Raw genomic sequence first — 23,165 nt, 5'->3', positions numbered from 1 at the left:
TGTTCACTCACTAACTCAACAGACGATTAGGTGCTCTGTGACTTACCGTGGCTTGTTTCCTCCCAGTCAATCCTCCCAGTGGCAAGGCGCTATGTGCAAAAAACACCAAAAAGGAAAACATCCCAAAGTGCCACTGAGTATGGACTCTAATAGCTATTTATTTGTTGAGCAGAGCTATAAGATACTCATGGACTATATAAAAATTATGTTGTAGGCCGATCATTAAAATGCTCAACATGTTTTGAGCTGCACGTCCATCACAGCCGACAGAACAGACAAGTTTCTACAGAAGCAGAAATCTAAGAGATCAATTGCTCCTGAGGAAGCGACAAGTCTCGAAACGCGTCGAGCGTTTTAGTGATCTGCCTAAAAAATAATTTGTATATAGTCCATGAGTATTTTACAGATCATCTGCACAACAAATAAATAACTCTTACAGTCCATACTCGGTGGTGCTTTTGGATTCTTTTTCCTTTTGGGGTGTTTTTTCTTGGCATGTATCCCAAGCACCTTTGTGGCAGAACTCCTTGTTTCCTTGACCCCTATGTCAGCACCTTTTCTGCAATTGCTCCACTGGGGTTGTCAGCTCACAAGGGAAACTCTCCCCACATCAGATCACCAAATTGAATTAATTTTCTCAACCCTTATGAACATGGTAAAGTGCAATTGGGGGGGGGGGGTCTTAAGGCAAGTGTGAAAAACTGCCTCTCCACTAGCAAAGTATACTGATATCTCCCTCTTCTCAATATCCTTGACAATTTCATACTCCCTTTCTGTGCGTCCCTGCCTAGCAAACACCTTTGAGGAGGAGGAGGAGGCTGCTTCGACTACTCCCAGAGTAAGCACACCTGCCCCCCCAAATCCTTCTCCTGCAGCTGCTGGCCACTTGCCCCACCCTGCCCCTTCATGCTTGTCACTTCCATCCACTGGTGTCCATTGTTAGCTGTCAGGCATACATGTGGGTTACAGAGCAGTGAGGTGGATCGATAAACATACGGAGATTTCAAGGCAGAGCAGTGACACTGAGGTGGGAATTACACAAATTGCATGGCAGAGCAGGGAGGTAAATCATTACACATATGCAAATGTCATGGTGAAGCGGAAGGAAAAATTGCATAAATTACATAGCTGCAGACTTGCATCTATGCATTTGTGCAAGATCAAAAAGAAAAAAATAATTTAAAGAAGAGTGTTCAGGACACTCTCCGGTGTCCTTTCTTCTTGATTTTAAGGAGCATGGGGTGGAGGGCCCTGACAAGGGATGAGGGAGAATGGCGGCAGCACTAGCGTTTTCATTGCTCTTGCCAGGCAGCTCTCTAGCCATTCCCAATAATGCATGATGAAGTTGCTCTGCTGGGTTCAGACACCACAACAAGCCACCTTGAAAACAAGCCACCTTGAAAACAAGCCACCTTGAATAACCCAACAACAAGCCAATGGTTCTCAGGGTGGCTTATTCATGAAAAATAAGCCACCCTGCAGAAACCGCACCAGGTTTGGATGACATGACAACCCGCCAGGGGTGTTCACCCATGCTGTGTTGTTGTGTCATGCAAATCAGGTCATTGCTTAAAAACTTCCAGTCCTCTGTGTCATGAAGACACTTGCTTTTTCTAAGTGGTTTAGACATTTCATCCTCAAAACAAGTCAACAGGTCCTGCCTAGCCAAACTCCCTAATTTCACTATGAGCATATCTACCCGTTTGTGACCTCGGAATGGCAGCTGGCACAGTTTTTTCTGTGCCTGCTGTAAGAGGGAGGAGGGCAGGGAGCTTGGATTCCCACCTCTGAGGTCAAAGCGCAGTCTCCAACCACAGAACTGGGAATCCGAAAAATCCTATTTCCCCCACCCCCGACACTGTCTAGGGGACATAGGGTTGCTCCCTTAGTTTTTAAGGTGCCACAAGACTCTTGGTTTGCATTGCTGTGATAGGCTAACACGGTTAACCTCTAGGAAAGTCTGCACAATGAGAAACCAAAACCTGCATGTCAGCAAATCTGATGCTGTTTGGGGGAATGATTGTGTCATCATCAATTACCACTGTTGTGAATGGTTATTTTGCTGATCTTACACTTTGCATAGAATTGTCACAGATTGTACTTTTTGCATTGTATTGCTTTTTGGACCTATTTGTTTTCTTTATAGTCATGCGTACATATCTGGTAACTCTGGATAACATATCTCATGCATCTGATGAAGTAGGCCATCATCCACAAAAACATAAGCTACTGAATCTGTTACTCTTAAAGGTGCCACAAGCCTCCTTGTTCTTTCTGCTGTGATAGACTAAAATGGCTAACCTCTCCGGAAGTCCAGACAATGAGAATCCGAAGTCTGCATGTCAGCAAATCTGATGCTCTCCCTCACAACTCTGGTTTAAGATGGGGCAAGGTGGAAGGAAACTGATCTTGGGAGGACATACAAAGAATCCTGCTGTGAAGGTAGGCCTGACCAGGCCTTGTAAGTAGTTTGGTTCAGGTGAGGTGCCTGATGGGATTGAGAGAGTGGGAGTGTGTCTGACCATGAGAAGCTACTGTAGTTTGCTCATTATAAGCAGAAAATTCCTAACCACTAAAGGAGCTCATCCCTGAAGATAAGCAGGCAGCTGTGCTGATAAGGCTGTTGCTGAGTTAAATTAGCTCTTGAGCATGCATACTGTATTTTCTTTGTTCTACAACTTTCAGTCTGTATAAATGCATCCTGTTTCCTTTTGCGGGGTGAGACACAGTTTTGTCTGCCTCTCCCTCAGCTGTGATGTGCTTTAATAAATTTCTGACTGTTCAACCAAACCTACTTTGGATATTTCCTTAACACTGCTGAACATACCAAAGATTGGTCCAGTCCAACCTTCCCTGACATGGTGACCTCCAGATGTTTTGGACTACAACTTCCATCAGCCTCAATTGGCATGGATAAAAGTTGGCAATGGTTGGAGTTGTAGTCCAAAACATCTGGAGGACACCAGCTTGGGGAAGGCTGAGGAAATTTCATTTTACTTATTACATTTCCATACTACCCAATAGCCAAAGCTCTCTGAGTGGTTCACAACAGGATAAAGCATAATCTAAAGCCTTTAACATACAAAAATGTAAAATAGTTTCAAACAGTTAAAAACAATTAACAAAATTACCAGGACCTGATAAAAAAAAAACTACCCTTAAAAAGCCCCATCATATGCCATCAAATGCCTAGGAGTAGAGGAAAGTCTTAACCTGATGCCAAAAATACTGCATGCCAGGTAGACTACGCTGGGGAAGAAAGCCCTCTCCCTTGTTGCCATCCTCCAAACTCCCCCTGGAGGAGGGCCTCAGATGTTGATCATAGTGTATGGGAAGGTTCATACGAGGAGTGGGACTCCATCAGGTATTGTGGTCCCAAGCCATGTGAGCCTTTCTAGTAGGGATGTTGGAGAATTCCACCACGGATTCCAGGGAGGCCGAATTCCAGTGCATTCGGCCCCCCAGAATCCGTGGTGGAATGAAGCAACTCCCCCTGCCACCCCCTGAAATGGGCCCAGAACGGAGCCTACCTGTTTGCGGCTGTCCAGTGCTCTGTGAATGGCTGCCGCGTCTGCGGCCGCCATTCGCCTCCCCATGAATGGCCGTGATAGGCTACGTAAGTATTTAAGCAGCCTATCACAGCTAACGCAGGGACGCCACTTGCGTCCCTGCGGAGGCCGTGATAGGCTACGTAAATGTATATGTAGCCTATCACAACAATAGGCAGGAACGCAATGGCGGCCGCTATGCCATTTGCATCCCTGTCTTTTGCCGTGATAGGCTACGTATATATTTATGTAGCCTATCATGGCAAAAGACAGGGGTGCCAATGGTGGCAGCTATGGCGGCTGCCATTTGCGTCCCTGCGCAGCCCAGCAGTGGCCAGATGTCCGGCTGCTGGCGGCCCCGGGCGGTGGCTCCACAGAGTCGCCACGGAGCAGAGCCGGCCAGGGAGGATTTGGGGGGGAGGGACGGAGCACCTCCCCCCCACCACGGATGTCCCTGGATAAAACCAGGTAAGTGTTTCATACATCCCTACTTTATAGATCAAAACCAGCACCTTGAATTGGGCTCAGAAACATACAGGCAGCCAGCGCAGATGGGCCAGAATCCGTCTTATATGTTCAGACTTTCTGTGCCCCACTGTCTCACCACAGTGATCACCACATTTTGCACAAGCTGAAGCTTCCAAACCTTCGTCAGAGGCAGCACCATGTATAGCGTATTGCAGTAATCTAGCTCAGAGATTACCAGAGCATAGGCTACTGAAGCCAGGTTATCCTTGTTCAGATAGGGACATAGCTGGGCCACCAACCAAAGTTGGTAGAAGGCACTCAGTGCCACTGAGGCCACCTGAGACTCCAGAGACAAAGATGGCTCCAGGAGAACCCCTAAACTACAAACCTGTTCCTTCAGGCGGAGTGCAATCCCATCCAAAGAACAGGATGAACACCCTCCATTCAGTCAGAAGAACCACCCACTAGTAGCATCTCAGTCTTGTCAGGATTGAGTTTCAGTTTATTAGCCTTCATCTAGTCTATTATCACAGCCAGCATCGATTTAGCACATGAACAACTTCACCTGATGGAGATGAGAAGGAGAAATAGAGCTGCATATCATCAGCATACTGATGGCAACACACTCCAAAACTCTGGATGACCCCACTCAGCAGTTTCATGCAGATGTTAAATAGTATGGAGGACAAAACCAACCGTTATGGAACCCATGCTGGAGAATCCACAGGGCCAAGTAATAGTCCCCAAGGACCACTTACTTCTAGTTGCCAGATGCTATGGATAAACCAAAGAGGGATGTGCTTCCACTGATGTGCTCTGCGTGTGACTCTCCAGCAGCATCTGGCTAGCCATTGCTGGAAATAAAATGCTGAGAGAGATGGGCCATGGTCTGATCCAGCAAAGCCGTTCTTCTGTCCACTGACACATTTTTATTACTGCAGAACTGCATCTGTGAACAACTCCCTTGGCTTTCTCCATGCCTGGCTGCAGACCAGATTACTCTGACCCCCCAGCTGAGGGCTCAGTAAAAGTATTGTAAATTAATTTCCTAGTCTTCCAATGGAGGAGGAGAGCAACATTTAGCAAGGCAGATTGGGGGCGGGGGATATCTGTGGGGGGGGTGGTGCCTGTGTGTGTGTGTGTGTGTGCTGGCAAGGAGGTAGCACAGAACAGAAAAAATCATTTCCAGAGGAATAGCTATGTTTGCTCATTGCAGAAAAAGAAAGAAAGAAAGAAAGAAAGAAAGAAAGAAAGAAAGAAAGAAAGAAAGGCTTGTGGCACCTTGAAGACTACTACATTTATTATGGCATAAGCTTTTGTGGACTGCAGTCCACTTCATCAGATGCATGAAGAGTTATAGGACTTGTAGAAGTGCCATGAACATCATGACAAGGGGAAGACCAGCCTGGCCCATTCATAAGCCGGGGAAGGAGCAGCTGCAAGCCTCTCGTCCCCTCCACACAGCCACACAGCCCTGCTAGAAGGAACACTCTGCTCCAATTGCCACTTACCTGGGGACTTTAGAGCTGAAGGAAGGCACACTGAGAACAGAAGGGGTAGGATGGAGCCTCGGTCAAGCTCAGAGCAGACCTATTAAAATCAATGGGTCTGGTTCGTCAAGACTAACGCAAGTCCCATTGATTTCAGTGGGTCTACTCTAAGTATGATTAAGGCTGGATCCAACCCAAGAAACAAAAGAAGAGCCATACTGGATCAGACCCAAGGCCTACCTAATCCAGCTTTCTGTACCCACAGTGGCCCACCAGTTGCCTGTGCGGGAAGCCCACAAGTAGGACATGATGCACTTGCACCCTCCCTGCTCATGTTCCCCAGCAACTGGTGTACATAGGCTCACTGCCTCTGATACTGGAGGTAGTGTATAGCCATCAGGACTAGTAGCCATTGATAGCCTTCTCCTCCAGGAAGTTGCCTAATCGCTTTTTAAAGCTATCCAAATTGGTGGCCATTACTACATCTTGTGGTTGTGATTTCCATAGCTTAAGTATGTGTTGTGTGAAGAAGTCCTTTTATCTGTCTTGAATCTCCCACCATTCAGCTTCATGGGATGACCCTGGGTTCTAGTATTATGAGGGACAGTGGTCAGGTTTGCACGATCACAGAGCGGGAAATAAGCCACGGTGGCTTATTTCCCCTGCCACACATGCCAGTCGCATGCTGGGGAGATTTCCATCATTACCCTCGCTGGTGCAGCTTGCTGTGTCATGCAAACCCAGTGAGGGTGGCATGTTGCCCCTGGCTGTTGTAATCTTTCCTCATAGGGGGAGTTGTGCCATCATGTTGCTCACTTGGCTTGCCCTTCTCGGCATCTTTTCCAGCTCTGCAATATCCACACTCTCACCAGCCAAGAGACCAAGGGCCATTGGGAGGGTGCCTTCGCTTCCTCCCAGGAGGACATCATGGCAGGGGGAGACCCACCTGGCCCCATTTCTTGGCCAGCAAAAGTGAAGCTGCTCCAGTTTTCCTCTTCCCTCTCCATTCGTGTTTCCTTTTGTATTATGTCTGTTAGATTGTAAACAAGCAGGCAGGGGCTGTATTTTCTTTTAATAACTGTACAGCACTTGGAAAAAGTCTCTGAAGTCAGAAGAAGGAGAAGGAGAAGAAACCAGTGTGGTGTAATGGCTAGATTGTTGGACTGGGAGTTGGGAGATCCAGGTTCTAGTCCCCACTCAGCCATGGAAGTTCACTGGGTGACTTGGCCAGTCACAGACTCTCAGCCCAACCTACCTCACAGGGTTGTTGTTGTGAGGATAAAATAGAGAGGAGGAGGATTATGTATGCCACCTTGGGTTCCTTAAGGAGGAAAAAAGGCAGGATAAATGTAATAAATAAATAGATGGATGGATGGATGGAGATGGAGAGAGAGAGAGAGAGAGATGGACTTCAGAGACTGTTGCTCCCCTCAACCTGCATCACTGAACCTTTGAAGGGAGAGTGAGATTGCACCACTAGCAACACACACACACACACACACGCACGTGCGCGCTCCATCAGCATCAACATGACCTCTGGCCACACAAGTTGCCCTAACTAAGAGTTCTATATTTCCCTGAGAGACTGTTAAGTGGGGAATGCATAACAGCATGCATTTATCCAATGTCTTTTTCTTTTTTTTTACTTCATTATAACTGATCTACCTCATTCCAAGGCTGGAGCCCAGTCCAGCAAGCAAGAGCCCTTCTCTTCTGTGAAGACAAAAAGGGGCCCAGGGGTTTTCTTGCAGGTTTGGGGTAGCAAATGCAATTTTTCTTTTGGACCTCAGGATAATAACAACGACAACACTAAAGCATTTAAAGCAGGGGTGGGCAACACATGGTCCACACCCTGGTCTGTTTTGCAGCCCCCCTTGCCCCTGTGATGCCAAATTTGCCATGGCGGCAATTTCACTGGCGGCAGGAAGGGGTGTTCTCCAGTGGGTTCGGGGGGGGGGGTTGGCTCATGTAGCCCTGGAATTTGCCCACCCACCTCTGATCTAAAGGTAAACCCTAATACATTATCAAAATGAATTCCCATTACAAGTACCTGGGGATCAGTCAGAACAACCAGAAGAGGCCATAAAAATTTTAACATAAGAATGTAAAAAGAGCCATGCTGGATCAGACCAAGGGCCCATCTTGTCCAGCATTCTGTTCACACAGTGGCCAACCAGCTGTCGACCAGGAACCCGCAAGCAGGGCATGATCGCATCAGCACCCTCCCACCCATGTTCCCCAGCAACTGCTGTACATAGGCTTACTTCCTCTGGTACTGGAGGTAGCACATAGCCATCAGGATAGTAGCCATCGATAGCTTTATCCTCCATGAATTTGGTCAGTCCCCTTTTGGTCAGTTCCACCTCTTGTGGAAGTGAATTCCATAGTTTCACTATGCGCTCTTAACAACTTTTAAAAATCTTAATTGTTGTCAGCTTCTATTTAAATAAATAGAGGTTTTTCTTCTTTTCTCTCTCTCTCTTTTGTTTTTTCAGAACAGGAGCATTTCTGGTTTTAAGAGTATCATCAGTGGCAGCTGGTCCCCTGCCCCAAAGGCGCTCCTGGAGCCCAAACACAATGGATCCAAACTCCACTCACTTGACACACCCAGCTTAACCCCTCTAAGATTCTCCCTGGGTGAGGGTGAATTTTTCAATATCATTATCATTTTTATCATGCTTAAGTGATCCTGTCTGCAAGCAAGCAATAAATAAATAAAATGATCCTTTGGCTGCAATTTTACCGTGGCTTTAAAGATGGCTGGGTGGCTAAATCGAGTAAAGGCTAAAGAAATTATTGTTTAAGGAAGTTGTCGTTGTAAGCAAGTAAATGCTTCTGAACCTAAAAAATAACAACAAAGAGTCCTGTGGCACCTTAAAGACTAGCACATTTATTATGGCATAAGCTTTTGTGGACTGCATCCCACTTCATCCAGATGCATCTGATGAAGTGGACCATGGTACACAAAAGGCTATGCCACCATAGATACGTTAGTCTTTAAGGTGCCACAAGACTCTTTGTTGGTTTTGCTGCAACAGGCTAACACAACTACTCTTTTTTTAAACAACAACAACAAACCAGTTCTTATTCAGGCCATATGTTTCCAAAGCTAACAATTTATAGACACAAATAGATGCATAAACACCTGGGCTTGGCAACAGAATTCCAGAAGTTATATGGCAGCCCCATCTAGTGAGGAAGGGTAGCTATGGCCCTGCTCTTCTCTTGTGGCCTATAGCTATGTTGCCTTTGTACTGATGTGTTCCAAATGTGTTTGTGTCGATGTGTTCTCTGTGTCGGTGTGTGTTCTTTATTTATTTATTAGCTGCTTTTCATTATAAAAGCATCCCAAAGTGGAATACAAAACCAGTAGAACGCAGTAAAATCCTACAATATATAGCAAAACAGATTAAGTCAAAAGACCGGGAGAACAAATAGGTCAGTAGCTGGTGTTAAAAAAAAAAAAAAGCTTATAAAATTCGGTGCTGGTGTTATGTGAGCTCCACAATTGGTGTGGGGGGCTGTATCAAGACCCTCTCAGGATCTTGCATATTGAATCTCAGGCAAATGAAGCACCATGAAGAGGGCATCCCCACTGAATATGCAGGCAGGTACATAAGGGAGAAGGTGCTCCATCAAGTATCCAAGTCCTAGGCTGTGTATTTATAGTTCCATGTAAATATTCCCTGCCATGCTTTCCTTACACTATTAAACATCTTGGGTATTTTGATTTGCAGTTGGACTCAGTGCCAGCTCCAAGTTTTTGAGGGCCCTCAATGGGCCCCTTCCTTCAGTGAGTCTACCTTTTCACTACCATTGTCACCAGCTGCTACTGTTCCTTGTCCCCTTTCTCATCGTTGCTACCATTTTATTTATGTATTTATTTTATTTACAGTACCTGTATACCACTCCATATCTAGAACTGTTTTCAGAGTGGTGAACACAAGAGATAAAACAGTGAAAGGATAAAGGATTAAATTTATCCTAGATTAAAATCATGCTGTTTTTAAAAACAGAATACCAATAGAAACCGTGACTGGTCAATTATGGAATACCTCCTGGAACAGTGCTGTTTTCAGGAGGTGCTGGAAACAGCACAGTGTTGGTGCCTGCCTGACCTCCAGGAGCAGGGAAATCGAAAGAAAGGGGGCCACCACACTGAAGGTTCTTCTCCTGGTGGACTCCCATCAGGCCATAGGTCCATGTGAAGCCACCAGGAACATGCCTTCTGATGACCTCAGCGACCGAGCAGGTTGGTAAGGGAGAAGGCGCTCTCTTGGGTATCCTGGTCCCAAGTTGTTTAGGGCTTTGTACACTGGTACTAAAGCCTTAAACCTGGCCTGGTAGCAAATAGGCAGCCAGTGCAGTTCCCTCAGCAAAGGGGCATGCTGAAAATGGGCAGTTTGCTTGACAGGCAATGAGCCAAATAGCAAGTGGGTAGTGGCATCTATTGCTCCTCCATCTCATTGCCACCAACGTCTGGGCCAGAGCGAGAGGTGGGTGAATAAGCAGGTTGCAATGGTGAAGAAGAGGAGCAACTCCAGGGGGCTCTTGTCAGTGGGCCCCTGCTGGGGTGTGGGTTCTTAGCAGATGCCCAGCCATGCCAACCCTTGACACCAGCCCTGGTTGGCCAGAACATTTTCACTGCACTGTCCTACCCACTTTCTGGTTTGTCCAATGGAGTATAAGATCAAGCCTTGTGATTTGTAGGTTTGAAAAATTCCAGTTGGTTTGAAAGGTTAAAGAATGATACTGGGAATTTACATTTATAGTGTTCCTGGATTCCCCAAAAAACAATGGATTAAACAGATCCCTTAACTTTATGATGAAGTAATGCATTCTTTTGTCCCTTCGTATTGAACCCTCTATTGTCTCAGAACTGTCTGATGTCTGGGGACTTATTACAACAATCTTGTTTACATGGAGTGAATAGCACTTCCATTGTTCATTATAACTGTTTGATATCTCCTTGAAATCTGGGCACTGGTCTTTTAATTTCTAGCCAAAGAAGAGTTCTGCAACTTCTGAAAGCTGATGCGCTTGATAATAACAGAAGGCAGTTAATGAAAGGCAGCTGCCTTAGATACTGTCCAGAAAAGCAGCCAAGTTAGTTCACAGTGGCAGAGAAAACTGGCAGCTTGACTCAAAACATTTTTACTCAGAAGAAAATGCCATTGCGTGCAATGGAACATCTGAGAAAGCATGCTTGAGGATTGCAGCCAACTGCTTCTTCCTCAGAAAGAAAGTACTTTTAAGTCCCATTAATTCTAGTGAGGGAGATCTAAGCATGCCTTTAACTGTCCCCCAAGAAATGGCAACGATTAAAAATGTTTGATGTGGGGCTCTGCTGGAAGACAGCTCAGAAATGGCAATTTGTGCAGTCAGACTGTTGTCTGAGGTCTTTCTCTGGCTGCTACTGGCTGTCTGGCTGCCCTCTGAAATGCAGCGGGTGGTGACTGGGGGAAGAGTTTTTGGCAGGGGAGGGCAAGCTCTGGCTTGTGGGCCCATTCCAGCCTGCAGAAGTGCCCAATCTGGCCCATGGAGGGTTGGGCACCCACCCCTGCCCCTCCTGTCTCCAAGCCCCATCCCCCAAGCTCCACTCCCTGGCCTGGAGGCTTGGCCTTATGAACCCCTGATGGAAGTTGATTCCAGAGTTGTGGCGCCACCACTGAGAAAACCTCTCCCTTGTACTTACCAGCCTAACTACTCTTGGCTGTTGGGAGGTGAGAAGGGCCTAAGCTGATGATCTCAGAGTGCAGGCAAGCTGGTACAGGACACACACACGCACACACATTCAAAATACAGAAGTTGACCAGCATGTCAGTTGAATCTTACTTCAACCCTGACGATGGGACAGTCTCCTCCTCCACGCCTGAGGACAGCAAGTTAGTTTAGGGGGCATAGGGCGTGGTGTGTAGCATCTGCTGCTCTGTCCTCCAACATCTCATTACTGCTCCCCTAACATCTGCCACCTTGTGCAAATATGAAAACTATGGGAACTCCAGATACATGCAGATGTCTTCATAATAGTCATAATAATAGTCATCACCCTCAGCAGGTGACCCATGAGGTAACCTGAAATTGGCCAGTCTAAAGATCTGATGGGAAATATCCTCCTGTCCTGAAGCATCTCAGCTCCAAGTAGGCTAAAACCCTGCCAGGTTATCCTCCATGGTCCTTTTTGTTCAGGGACCACCACCTACTGAACTGATGATCTGGAAGATGCCTAAGAGGTAGCCATCCTGACCAAAAATGAGTGACATGCCAAGGAAGCCTTTTTTTCTATTGAAATGAATTGAGATGGCGTGGGATTCCCTTTCTGCTTGTGCACATGAGATCTATTATCCACAGTGGTGCCTTTGGGCATTCTAGTGTATAAATAGTCAAATATTACATTGTAAATTTCAAATTGGCTTTTTAAATCTAGCCTCACACCTGGAAAACCAATCACTACCCATCTGCCCAAGAGATTGGTGAATAATTCATAGCAAATAAATGGCTATGAATCCAGTCGAAGGAGATTTGTTTCAGAATTCAAAAGAATTCAGGGAACACCTAATTACTTTGAATGAGTTCAAATCTCCAGGGCCAGATGAACTGCATCCTAGAATAATAAAGGAACGGGCAGAAGAACTCTCCGAACCGCTGTCTATTCTCTTTGAGAAATCATGGAGGACAGGTGAAGTGCCAGATGACTGGAGGAGGGCTAATGTTGTCCCTATTTTCAAAAAGGGTAAAAAGGAGGAACCTGGGAACTCCAGACTACTCAGTCTGACATAATTCTGGAACAGATGATAAAGCAATCCATCTGTAAGCACCTTGAAAACAATGCAGTGATTACTCAAAGCCCACATGGATTTGTCAAGAACAAATCCTGCCAGATGAATCTGATCTCATTTTTTGATCAAGTAACCTCCCTTGTAGACTGTGGGAATGCTGTAGACATAATATAGCTCAACTTCAGCAAAGCTTTCGATAAAGTGCCCCATGATATACTGATGAGCAAACTAGCTCAAAGTGGGCTAGATGAAACAATGATCCTGTGGATGCACAGTTGGCTACAGAATCAAAGAGTGCTTATCAATGGGACCTTCTCAAACTGGGGAGAGGTAACGAGTGGGGTACCGCAGGGCTCAGTCCTGGGCCCAGTGCTCTTCAACATTTTTATTAATGACTTGGAGGAGGAGGTGCAGGGAATGCTGATCAAATTTGCAGATGACACAAAATTGGGCGGGATAGCTAATTTGGAAGATAGAAACAAGTAATCTTAATAGACTGGAGTGCTGGGCAGAAAACAACAGAATGACATTTAATAGGGATAAATGCCAACTTCTGCACCTAGGAAAAAGAAACCAAATGCCCAGTTACAAGATGGGGGATACGTGGCTCAACAACACTACAAGCAAGAAGGATCTTGGAATTGTTGTCGATCACAAGCTGAATATGAGCCAACAATGTGATGTGGCTGCAAAAAAGGCAAATGCTCTTTTGGGCTGCATTAATAGAAGCATAGCTTCCAAAGCCTGGGAAGTATTAGTTCCCCTCTACTCAGCACTGGTTAGGCCTCATCTGGAGTCCTGTGTCCAGTTCTGGGCACCACACTTTAAGAAGGATGCAGACAAACTGGAGAGGGTTCAGAGGAGGGCAATAAAGATGATCAGGGGACTGGAAACAAAGGCCTATGAGGAGAGACTGAAAGAACTGGGCATGTTTAGCCTTGAGAAGAGAAGACTGAGGGGACATAGGATAGCACTCTTCAAGTACTAGAAAGGTTGTCACAGAGAGGAAGGCCAGGATCTCTTCTCGCTCATCCCAGAGTGCAGGACACAGAATAATGGGCTCAAGTTCCAGGAAGCCAGATTCCGGCTGAACATCAGGAAAAACTTCCTGACTGTTAGAGCAATACGACAATGGAACCAATTATCTAGGGAGGTGGTGGGCTCTCCCACACTGGAGGCGTTCAAGACAAGGCTGGACAGCCATCTGTGAGGGATGCTCTGACTTGGATTCCTGCATTGAGCAGGGGTTTGGACTCGATGGCCTTGTAGGCCCCTTCGAACCCTACTATTCTATGATTCTATGAATATTTCCAGATTTCTTTTTTACACCATACACCCTCATCCAATCAGCTCCTATGGTTCATTCATCATTGAGCACAATTGCTTTAGTGCTTTTCCATTAAGCTAGTCTGTATTAATCATGTATTGTTAATATCAAGCAGAGGGGAGCAAAGGCATTGTAATAAGTGCTTAAAACTGCAAATTTAAGAAAAGAATAAATAGCGTTGCTTGACATTTATTGTAGCGCACTTTGTAGAATTAGATCACTGACCTAATCTAATATTGACAATTAGGTCTTGACAACAAAGTGTTAGACAGCAAACTATTTGAATTAAACGTTGGTGGATTCCGTATGTATTCTCTGCTCCAGCTGATCACTTTCACTCAAAGAAAGGGAGCAACTGCAAATCAAAACATGCAGGCATATTTCTAGTAGTAAACCAGTGGTGGCCAAAGTGGATCCTAGTAATCCTTCTCCCAGTGGAGGAGGGTGGCTTGAATGTCACTGGAGTGGTGAATCCGCTCCATGTTTCAGTCAGAACCAGTCGGAATTCTAAAGTAGCTATCCACCCACCTTGGATAGCACCTTTAGAGCTCTGACTGGTTCTGACTGAAACCTGGAGCGGATTCACCACCCCACTGACATCGGAGCCACCAGCCTCCCCTGCCTTCTCCTTTCCATTAATTCCCCCCTGGCTTGCTGCCTGCATGGATAATCCAATAATAGGGAGCACTAGAATCTAGGTAGGGAAATGGTCAGCTTTGGGAGGGATCTCAGGCTCAGGGCTCATGGCCTTTGGGGATCCCTGTTCAGAGATCTCTTGGCAGACTGGCCCACGTGAGTGAACAGGGGGAGCAAACAGGAGTTGGCCAGGGAAGTTGCAATGGTAAAAGAGACAAAGGAGACAAAGGAGACAGAGGCAAAGATGTAAATGGGCTGCAGGAAGCCCAGGGGGCTGCCCTTTATCCTTCTGAGTGGCTATGAGCTCACCAGGTGCTCCTGAGAGCTCCAACTGAATTGGGTGTGTGTGGCCTGAGTACTCCCAGCAGCTGAGTGGGCAGGAAGCTTCAGTCTGTTTCCCGCCTCCCAGCTGAGCCAAGCAGAGCAGAGCAAGCTGCTCCAGCTGGTCCAGGGACTACAGAAGCAAGCAAGCTCCCAGAGAGCAAGTGACCAGAGCAAGCACACAGGGGGAGCAAACAGGAGTTGGCCAGGGGAGTTCAGCAGGAGAGGTCAAGGGGGAGGCCCCTAACATTTTTTTTCATTTATTTGTCTTGTAACACACACTTTCACACCAGTGGGACTCTGCTTTTAACCTCTACTGAGTAGAGGAGCAGGCACAGGCTAGTCTAGAACAATCACAAAGCTAGACACAAAAAGGGAATAGAGGCTATGGAAGGACAAGACTCTCCAGTGGTGGTGACCTGCAAGGTGTGTGCAATGTTTGTTTTCTTTCCTGAGAACAACATGGCCTACACCTGCAACAAGTGCAAGTTGATCACGCTGCTGGAAGAAAAAGTAAAGGACTGGAGCAGCGACTGTTGACCCTCCGGGGAATAAGAGAACATGAAGAGTTCTTGGACAGAATGGGGAAACTATAGCAGCAAAATGAAGACCAGAAGCTTGAAGAGCAACAGCAAGCTGAGGCAGAAGTGGGAAATGCTGAGGTGAGGAAAAATGGAGTAGACGATACGCCTTGGAAAAGGGTGACAGTTAGGAGAAGAAGAACTAGACTTCACTCTGCACCAGTGGAAGCAGTGGAGCTGTGGAGCCGATTCCAAGTACTTGAGGATGAGACTGGAGGACAGCCTGCAGAGGAAGAATCACAGGGGAACCTACATGAGAGTGAGCAAGAGGCTGAAGGTCAGTCAAGCAGAGGCGATGAAACCCAGGCCTACAACAAGAAGAAGAGAAGAGTAGTGGTAGTAGTGGCAGGAGACTCCTTGCTGCATGGCATCGAGACCCAAGTATGTTGCGAAGACCCGTGGACTCTCCAGGTATGTTGTCTCGCAGGAGGACGAATTAGAGATGTGACTGAAAGGTTGCCTGCACTCATAAAGCCCACTGACAGGTATCCCTTTCTTCTCATCCATGTGGGAACAAATGATAGCGCCAAGCGGAACTACAAAGAACTCACGTCAGACTTTGAAGCTTTGGGAAGGAAACCCAAGAACATTGGGGCCCAGATAGTTCTTTCATCCATCCTTCCACTAGTTAGAAGAGGGATAGAAAGGGAAAGAGAAATACTCTGGGTGAATGACTGCTACGAAGATGGTGCCGATGCGAGAGATTTTTATTCTGGGACCTCGGGCTATACTTCCTGGAAGATGGGCTGTTGGCAAGGGACGGGTTGCACCTCACAAAGGATGGGAAGAATGTGTTTGGCCACAGCATGAAGAACTTCATCAGAAGGGCTTTAAACTGAATCCTATGGGGAAAGGAGATGTAAAATTGGGGGTAACAATGGACGTAGGCTTATGCACCGCAATTGAGAGAACAGCTCTAATAGCGCCCAATAATAGTCTTCAGAGACATGTAGGAAGAAAGCCAGACTATGAAGCACATGGTCTTTGATGTCTATATACTAATGCCCAGAGTATGGGAAACAAACAGAACAAATTTGAAATATTAATACAAGAGGGAAATTATGACTTGATAGGTATAACTGAGACTTGGTGGGATGACTCTCATGACTGGCATACAGCAATTGAAGGATATTCAAAAAGAACAGGAGGAACAGAAAGGGAGGTGGGGTTGCACTGTATGTGAAAATTACATATCTCTGCACAGAAATACAGGAGGATGAGCTTGGTAGCCCCATGGAGAGCATCTGGATCAAAATAAATGGAGCAAAGAATAAAAGGAACCTGGTGGTCGGAGTCTACTACCAGCCACCCAATCAAGGAGAAGACGAGGATGAAACTTTTGAAAAGCAAATAGCCAATGTTTCAAGGAAGCATGATGTAGTAGTAATGGGGGACTTCAATTTCCCCGATATTTGTTGGGAGACGAATTCTGCAAAACATGGCCCCTCCAGGAAATTCCGGACTTGTGTGGCGGATAACTTCCTCCAACAGAAAGTAGAGGAAGGAACTAGAGGATCGGCTATCCTTGACTTGATCCTAACCAACAGAGATGACTTAGTGGATAAAGTAGCAGTTACAGGAACTCTGGAGGAAAGCAACCATGTTGTGCTTGAGTTCTTAGTTCTAAGGGAAGCAAAAGCCAAGTGTAGTCAAACGCGTACCCTGGATTTTAGGAAAGTTGATTTTAATAAACTCAGAACAATGATCAGTAAGGTCCCATGACAAGCGACTTTAACGAGAACAGGAGTCCAAGATGGGTGGGAGCTTTTAAAAAAGGAAATTCTCAAGGCACAATTACAAAACATTCCAACAAGAAGAAAAGGTGGAAGACAACAGAAGAAGCCAATGTGGCTTCACAAAAAGCTTAGAGATGACCTGAAAACAAAAAAGGACATATATAGGAAGTGGAAAGAAGGCCAAGCAACAAAGAAAGAGTACAGGCAGGAAGCACAGAATTGCAGGGGTGGCATCAGGAAGGCTAAAGCTGAGAACGAGCTGAGGTTAGCGAGGGATGCTAAACGCAACAAAAAGGCTTTCTTCAGCTACATGCACAGTAAAAGATAGAGGAAAGAAATGGTGGTTCAGCTATTAAATAAGGATGGCAAAATGATAACAGATGACAAAGAAAAGGCAGAGGTGCTCAAATCCTACTTTGGCTCAGTCTTCTCCCAAAAGAGGGTCTATGACCCCCCCTGGTAAAGGCGAAGTACAGGCTGAAGGGGCAGGATTGCAACTTGAGATTGACAGGCATATGGTCAAGGAACACCTCATTACTTTGAATGTTCAAATTTAGGGATGTCAGAGAATTCCACGACGGATCTCGGTAAGGCCGAATGCCAGTGCATTTGGCCCCCCGAAATCCATCGGGGAATGAAGCCCCCGTCCCCCCAACCCAGTCCTGCAGCCACCATTCACTTCCTCCTCTTCATAGCCATGATAGGCTACATAAATACTTATGTAGCCTATCGTGGCTAACGCAGGGGCACCATTTGCATAGCCTATCACGGCGGGGGGGGGAACCCCAGTGTACGCAAATGGCGGTGGCTACCGCCATTTGCGTACACTGGGTTTTTTTCCCCCTGCTGTGATAGGCTATGTAAATATTTACGTAGCCTATCACGGCTCAATACAGGGATGCAAATGGTGGTGGCTACGACAGCCACCATTTGCATCCCTGCAGGGCTGCCTAGTGGCCAGATGTCTGGCTGCGAGTGGCCGGAGCCAGCCGGCGGCTCTGTGGCTTTGCCACGGAGTGGAGCCGGCCAGGCAGGATTCTGGGGGGGAGGACCGGATCACCTCCCCCCGTCAAGGATTCCGGGGGGAGGGACAGAGCGCCTCCCCCCCACCGCGGATTGCCCGGCACGGAGCCAGGTAGGTGTTTCGTACATCCCCATTCAAATTTCCAGGGCCAGATGAACTGCATCCTAGACTAATAAAGGAACTGGTGGAAGGAATCTCAGAACCGCTGTCTATTCTCTTTGTGAAATCATGGAGGACAGGTGAAGTGCCAGATGACTAGAGGAGGGCTAATATTTTCCCCATCTTCAAAAAGGGCAAAAAGGAGGAACCTGGGAACTACAGACTAGCCAGTCTGACATCAGTCCCTGGGAAAATTCTGGAGCAGCGATCAATATGTAAGCACCTTTAAAACAATGCAGTGATTACTCAAAGCCCACATGGATTTGTCAAGAACAAATCCTGCCAGATGAATCTGATCTCATTTTTTGATCAGGTAACCTCCCTTGTGGACTGTGGGAATGCTGTAGACATCATATACCTTGACTTCAGCAAAGCTTTCAACAAATGATATCCTGATGCCCCATGATATCCTGATGAGCAAACTAGCTCAAAGTGGGCTAGATGAAGCAATGATCCGGTGGATGAACAGTTGGCTACAGAACTGGACTCAAAGAGTGCTTATCAATGGGGTCTTCTCAAACTGGGGAGAGGCAACGAGTGGGGTACAGCAGGGCTCAGTCCTGGGCCCAGTGCTCTTCAACATTTTTATTAATGACTTGGAGGAGGAGGTGCAGGGACTACTTATCAAATTTGCAGATGACACAAAATTGGGCAGGATAGCTAATACTTTGGAAGACAGAAACAAAATTCAAAGTGATCTTGTAGACTGGAGTGCTGGACGGAAAACAACAGAATGACATTTAATAGGGATAAATGCCAAGTTTTGCACCTAGGAAAAAGAAACCAAATGCACAGTTACAAGATGGGGGATACGTGGCTCAACAACACTACAAGCGAGAAGGATCCTGGAATTGTTGTAGAGTGCAAGCTGAATATGAGCCAACAATGTGATGTGGCTGCAAAAAAGGCAAATGCTCTTTTGGGCTGCATTAATAGAAGCATAGCTTCCAAATCCCAGGAAGTACTAGTTCCCCTCTACTCAGCACTGGTTAGGCCTCATCTGTAGTACTGTGTCCAGTTCTGGGCACCACATTTTAAGAAGGATGCAGGCAGGGGCAGGGGGGGCGGAGGGCTTCGTTCCACCATGGATTTCAGGAGGCCGAAATCTGGCACTGGCATTCAGCCTCACCGAGATCTGTGGCGGAATTCTCTGACATCCCTAATTTGTCAATATTGAAGTACATAGGACAGCTCTGATGACATGGATGTGGTCTTGGCATTTTGCCATTGCAGAACTTTGAACCACTTAATGTCATCTCTCCCTCCCGCACTCTGGCAAAACCTGAATGATTCATCATGACATGTTAAAACACAAACAAATGTTAAAGCAAGCAATTCATTTTACTACAGTTCTTTTGCGTGTCCAGAAGTTCAGCTAAATTCTGGGATACTTACTGCACTGCAGTAAACTTTATTTTATTTTTAATGGTGCTGGTGGTACCTCATATGGTCATATATCATTAATTTATGGGGCATGCTACTGGGCCCACATTAGTAGGCACAATATATAGTGATCACACTTACAGTAATGTACCATTTCTCTGTATTAGTCAGCTATTAATGACTATAAAGCTCACGATACCGTACAAGTGTATTGTTTCTCAGCACAGTTTTACCCGCCATTATCAGTTATTATAAACCACTGTGTGCCACAGGGAAATTTGCTCCTCTACTAAACCTTGGCATCCTAGGTCTTTAAAAGCTGTTCAGTACATTTTTTAAAAGTTCATTAAGCATATAAAAACCTGTAGAGGAGCTATAAGAGAGAAATAATCCAGGGACCAGAGCAATGGAGAGAAAGACATCTCCTTCCAAACTGGATACTACTACTTACATCACAACTTAATGTGAAGTTAGGATTTTTTAGGATTTAAAATCTTAGTTCAATAATGTGAAAGATTGATGTAAAGGCATCACCCACTAGAGAAGCATGCACACCTTGTCCTTTGCCAACACTTTCCCCAGATACTGGTACTCTGTTTTCTATAACAACAAAGCGGTAACATAGAAATGGTCCTAGTAAGAGGGCTAATGTTGCATAGAATGCCACATCATTGTAACGCCTGCTGCCCATAAATTAACATTTACTCCACACTTCATACATTACTGTAGGAGTGTGGAAGTCACTTCTGCAACTTATTTTCCATGCCATCACAGTAATGTTTGGAAGACCAGAAGATGAGAGCAGGACCAATTACCCCACACTTATTTCCTGTTCTACTACACACAGGAGGTTGGTCACTTCAGGGAGAAAGTAGATGCACTGTGCAGATAAAAGGGGTTAGCTATGCATTGGATGCATATATACCAATTGATATCTTTGTTGTTAAATGATACCTTTTGTTGTTAAAAAAAAGAGTGGAAAAATAAACAAAGAACATTTCCAAAGTTAGAGAAATTTCAATTCTCTTTTATTTTTCTTTGATTTTATTTGTTTGTTGTATCAAAAGAGGGGGGACTGTTCAGGGTTTAGCAATCTTTCACTCTCATAATACATGAAATTACAAGTGATTTATTTGTGCTTTTCAATCTTCTAGGCAATCAGAAAATAATCAAACACAGTACTTTCATAAGTCAAAGCCTTTAAGAACTTTCATCCTTTCACTTTCCCACCACGTTTTGTTTTCTTCCAATTTTGACATTACCCGTGCAATGTCAAATAACTCTCTATCCATGGAAGCAAAATCTATCCAGTTAGCCTTGGTTTTGAGTCTGACTAATGGACCAGTGATTGCAGAGTGCTTCAACATGCTTGTTGTAACATTGTTCTAAGCCAGAGGTGTTCAAACATTGTCATAACAAGTCACCACAAATCAAGGAAATCCTTCCTACTCTTTACAAATGTAATTGTTCTTCCCTTCTCTCTTGTGATTTTCTTGTTACCCTTTATTTTTTTTTACTCTCTTCCCCTCCTCTGTTCTGCCCCCACAATCAAAAGTTAATTTATTTATATCTCACCTTTCTTCCATTGTGGAACTCAAGATGGCTATATGTGGTTCTCAAGGGATCTCTTCTCCAAGCACTGACCAGATCCAGATCTACTTAGCTTCAGCAAGGAGGCTGTTTCATGTGCCTTGACACCATATCTTGGGATCAATGCCTTGGAAAGTTACTAAACTTCTTGAAGTGGCATGGTTGAGAATATGAATTTGGCATGCTTATTAAGTGTGCTACTGTTCCAAATCAGGCCACCACCACCCCATAGTTCTTCTCCAGCTCAGATGGAAATCTGAGTTGGATAAGAATGCCCACCTTCTTCCTCTTCCTCCTCTCCCCTCCTCCTCTCTTCATTTATAATGAACTTGCAGAATTCCATTAACTTATGGGATTTGCTGCCACCCGATGTGGAGATGGCCTCTAGTTTAAACAGCTTTAAAGGGGGAATAGATAAATGCATGGAGGATATGCCTATCAAGGGCTTTTAGCCATGATGGCTATATGTGGCCTCTGAATGCCAACGGCATGGGAGCAAGAGGAGGCAAGGCCCTCATGTCCTGCCAGTGGGCTTCCCTGAGGAATGTAATTGGTCAGTGTGGGAAACTGGATGCTGGACTAGATGGGTCTTTGGTTCAATCAAGCAGAGGTATTCTTATGTTTGTGTACCCTTTCCCTGCCTTCCTTGGAACACTGCTGCCATGCCAGGGAGGTGGTGTGTGTGTGTGTAGTTTTCCCCATGTGCCTGGGAAAACTGCATTTCCCAGCATCCTGGCACCTGGTAAACTGCCATAGCACTGATTCAACTTCCAAGTACTAGGGAGGAGAAGAGAGGGAGAGACAGGGAGAGAGGGAGAGGAAAGAAAAAGGCAGGGAGGGAGACAAAGGAAAAGAGGTCCTTCATTTCCTTCACCTGGCCATGGTGCTGAAGCAACAGCATACTTGGTAGTGGGCTGGGGTCTACAATCATGGGAAAGGCAGAGTATGATCTCCACATGTTATCACTTGCTATAATAGGCCCTAGGTGGGTAAGAGTTTATGGTCAAGCTCAGTTTGGGGGCTGGTGTGAAGACAACACCCCAGGTAGATGTAGGTGGCCACATGAGGTCCACATCATTTTCCCATTGTGAACAGCCATTTTGATATTAAAAAATCTAGACAAGGCTTATGTGGATGCATGTTTCCAATGTTATTTTTCTACCCTAATTGCTCTTATGGTTAACTTTAAAACTGTTTTAAAATCTGATTCCCCCTCCTCAAAATATTATTATGGTAACTGTTTAATTGCTAATATTAAAAGCAAAATTTGTTGCCTTGATTTTCACCCCATGCCCAAATGCCTTCCCAGTCCCCCCGGTACAGTGAGTTGGCTGGGACTGTAAGGAAGTCCATAGGGGACAACAAAAGCTGAGAAGGTAAAGGAGTGTTTTAGCAAGGGCTGACAGAGAAACGAAAGGAATTCACTTGGTGGCAGCAGTGAGGATCATAGTACAGGCTACGTCAGCTGGTTTGCTTCTTTCCCCTCCTCTCACAGTACAGGCTACAGCCTATGCTGTGACTGCTCTCTTAAGCCATACCACGTTCCTATCTCCCCCCAGTTGATAGTCTGGGTCTCTACTGTTAGCCAGCGCAGGTCCTCTGTGCTTCTATGCCCTTGTGCAGCTGCAAGTAATAAAGCTGCATTTTTTTAAAAAGCCTAGTTCTGTGTTTGTTCTCGTCCTTTTGTTCTCAACCCAGCATGCTTCCCATTGCGGCCAAGAGCCATACTTGTGTTTCTGTGGTAATAATTGAGCTAAGGATCTTTCTCACTGTTCGCTCAGTTTCTAACAGACACTGATTGTGCAAGAGAGAAATATCTTGAAGATGTGAGCTGTGGAGGCTGGTGGCTCTGATTTCAGTGGGGCTGTGAATCTAGTCTGGGTTTCAGTCAGAACTCTAAATGAGCTGTCCATGGTGCTGAATCCATTCTGGAGATTGGGTTCGGCACCTATGGTAGCTCCCTTAGAGTTCTGACTGGTTCTGACTGAATCCCAGACTAGATTCATAGCCGCTCTGAACTCAGAGCCACCTACGGGTGGCGGAGAATTCTGCCATGGACTCCAATGAGGCCAGATTCTTTAGAATCCGCCCCCCTCAGAGTCCGTGGTGGAATGAACCATTCC

Source organism: Heloderma suspectum, chromosome 2, assembly GCF_057233095.1.
Source record: "Heloderma suspectum isolate Gila_16-S chromosome 2, 16-S_ref, whole genome shotgun sequence".
NCBI lineage: Eukaryota > Metazoa > Chordata > Lepidosauria > Squamata > Helodermatidae > Heloderma > Heloderma suspectum.
This window is presented reverse-complemented; position numbering follows the sequence as displayed.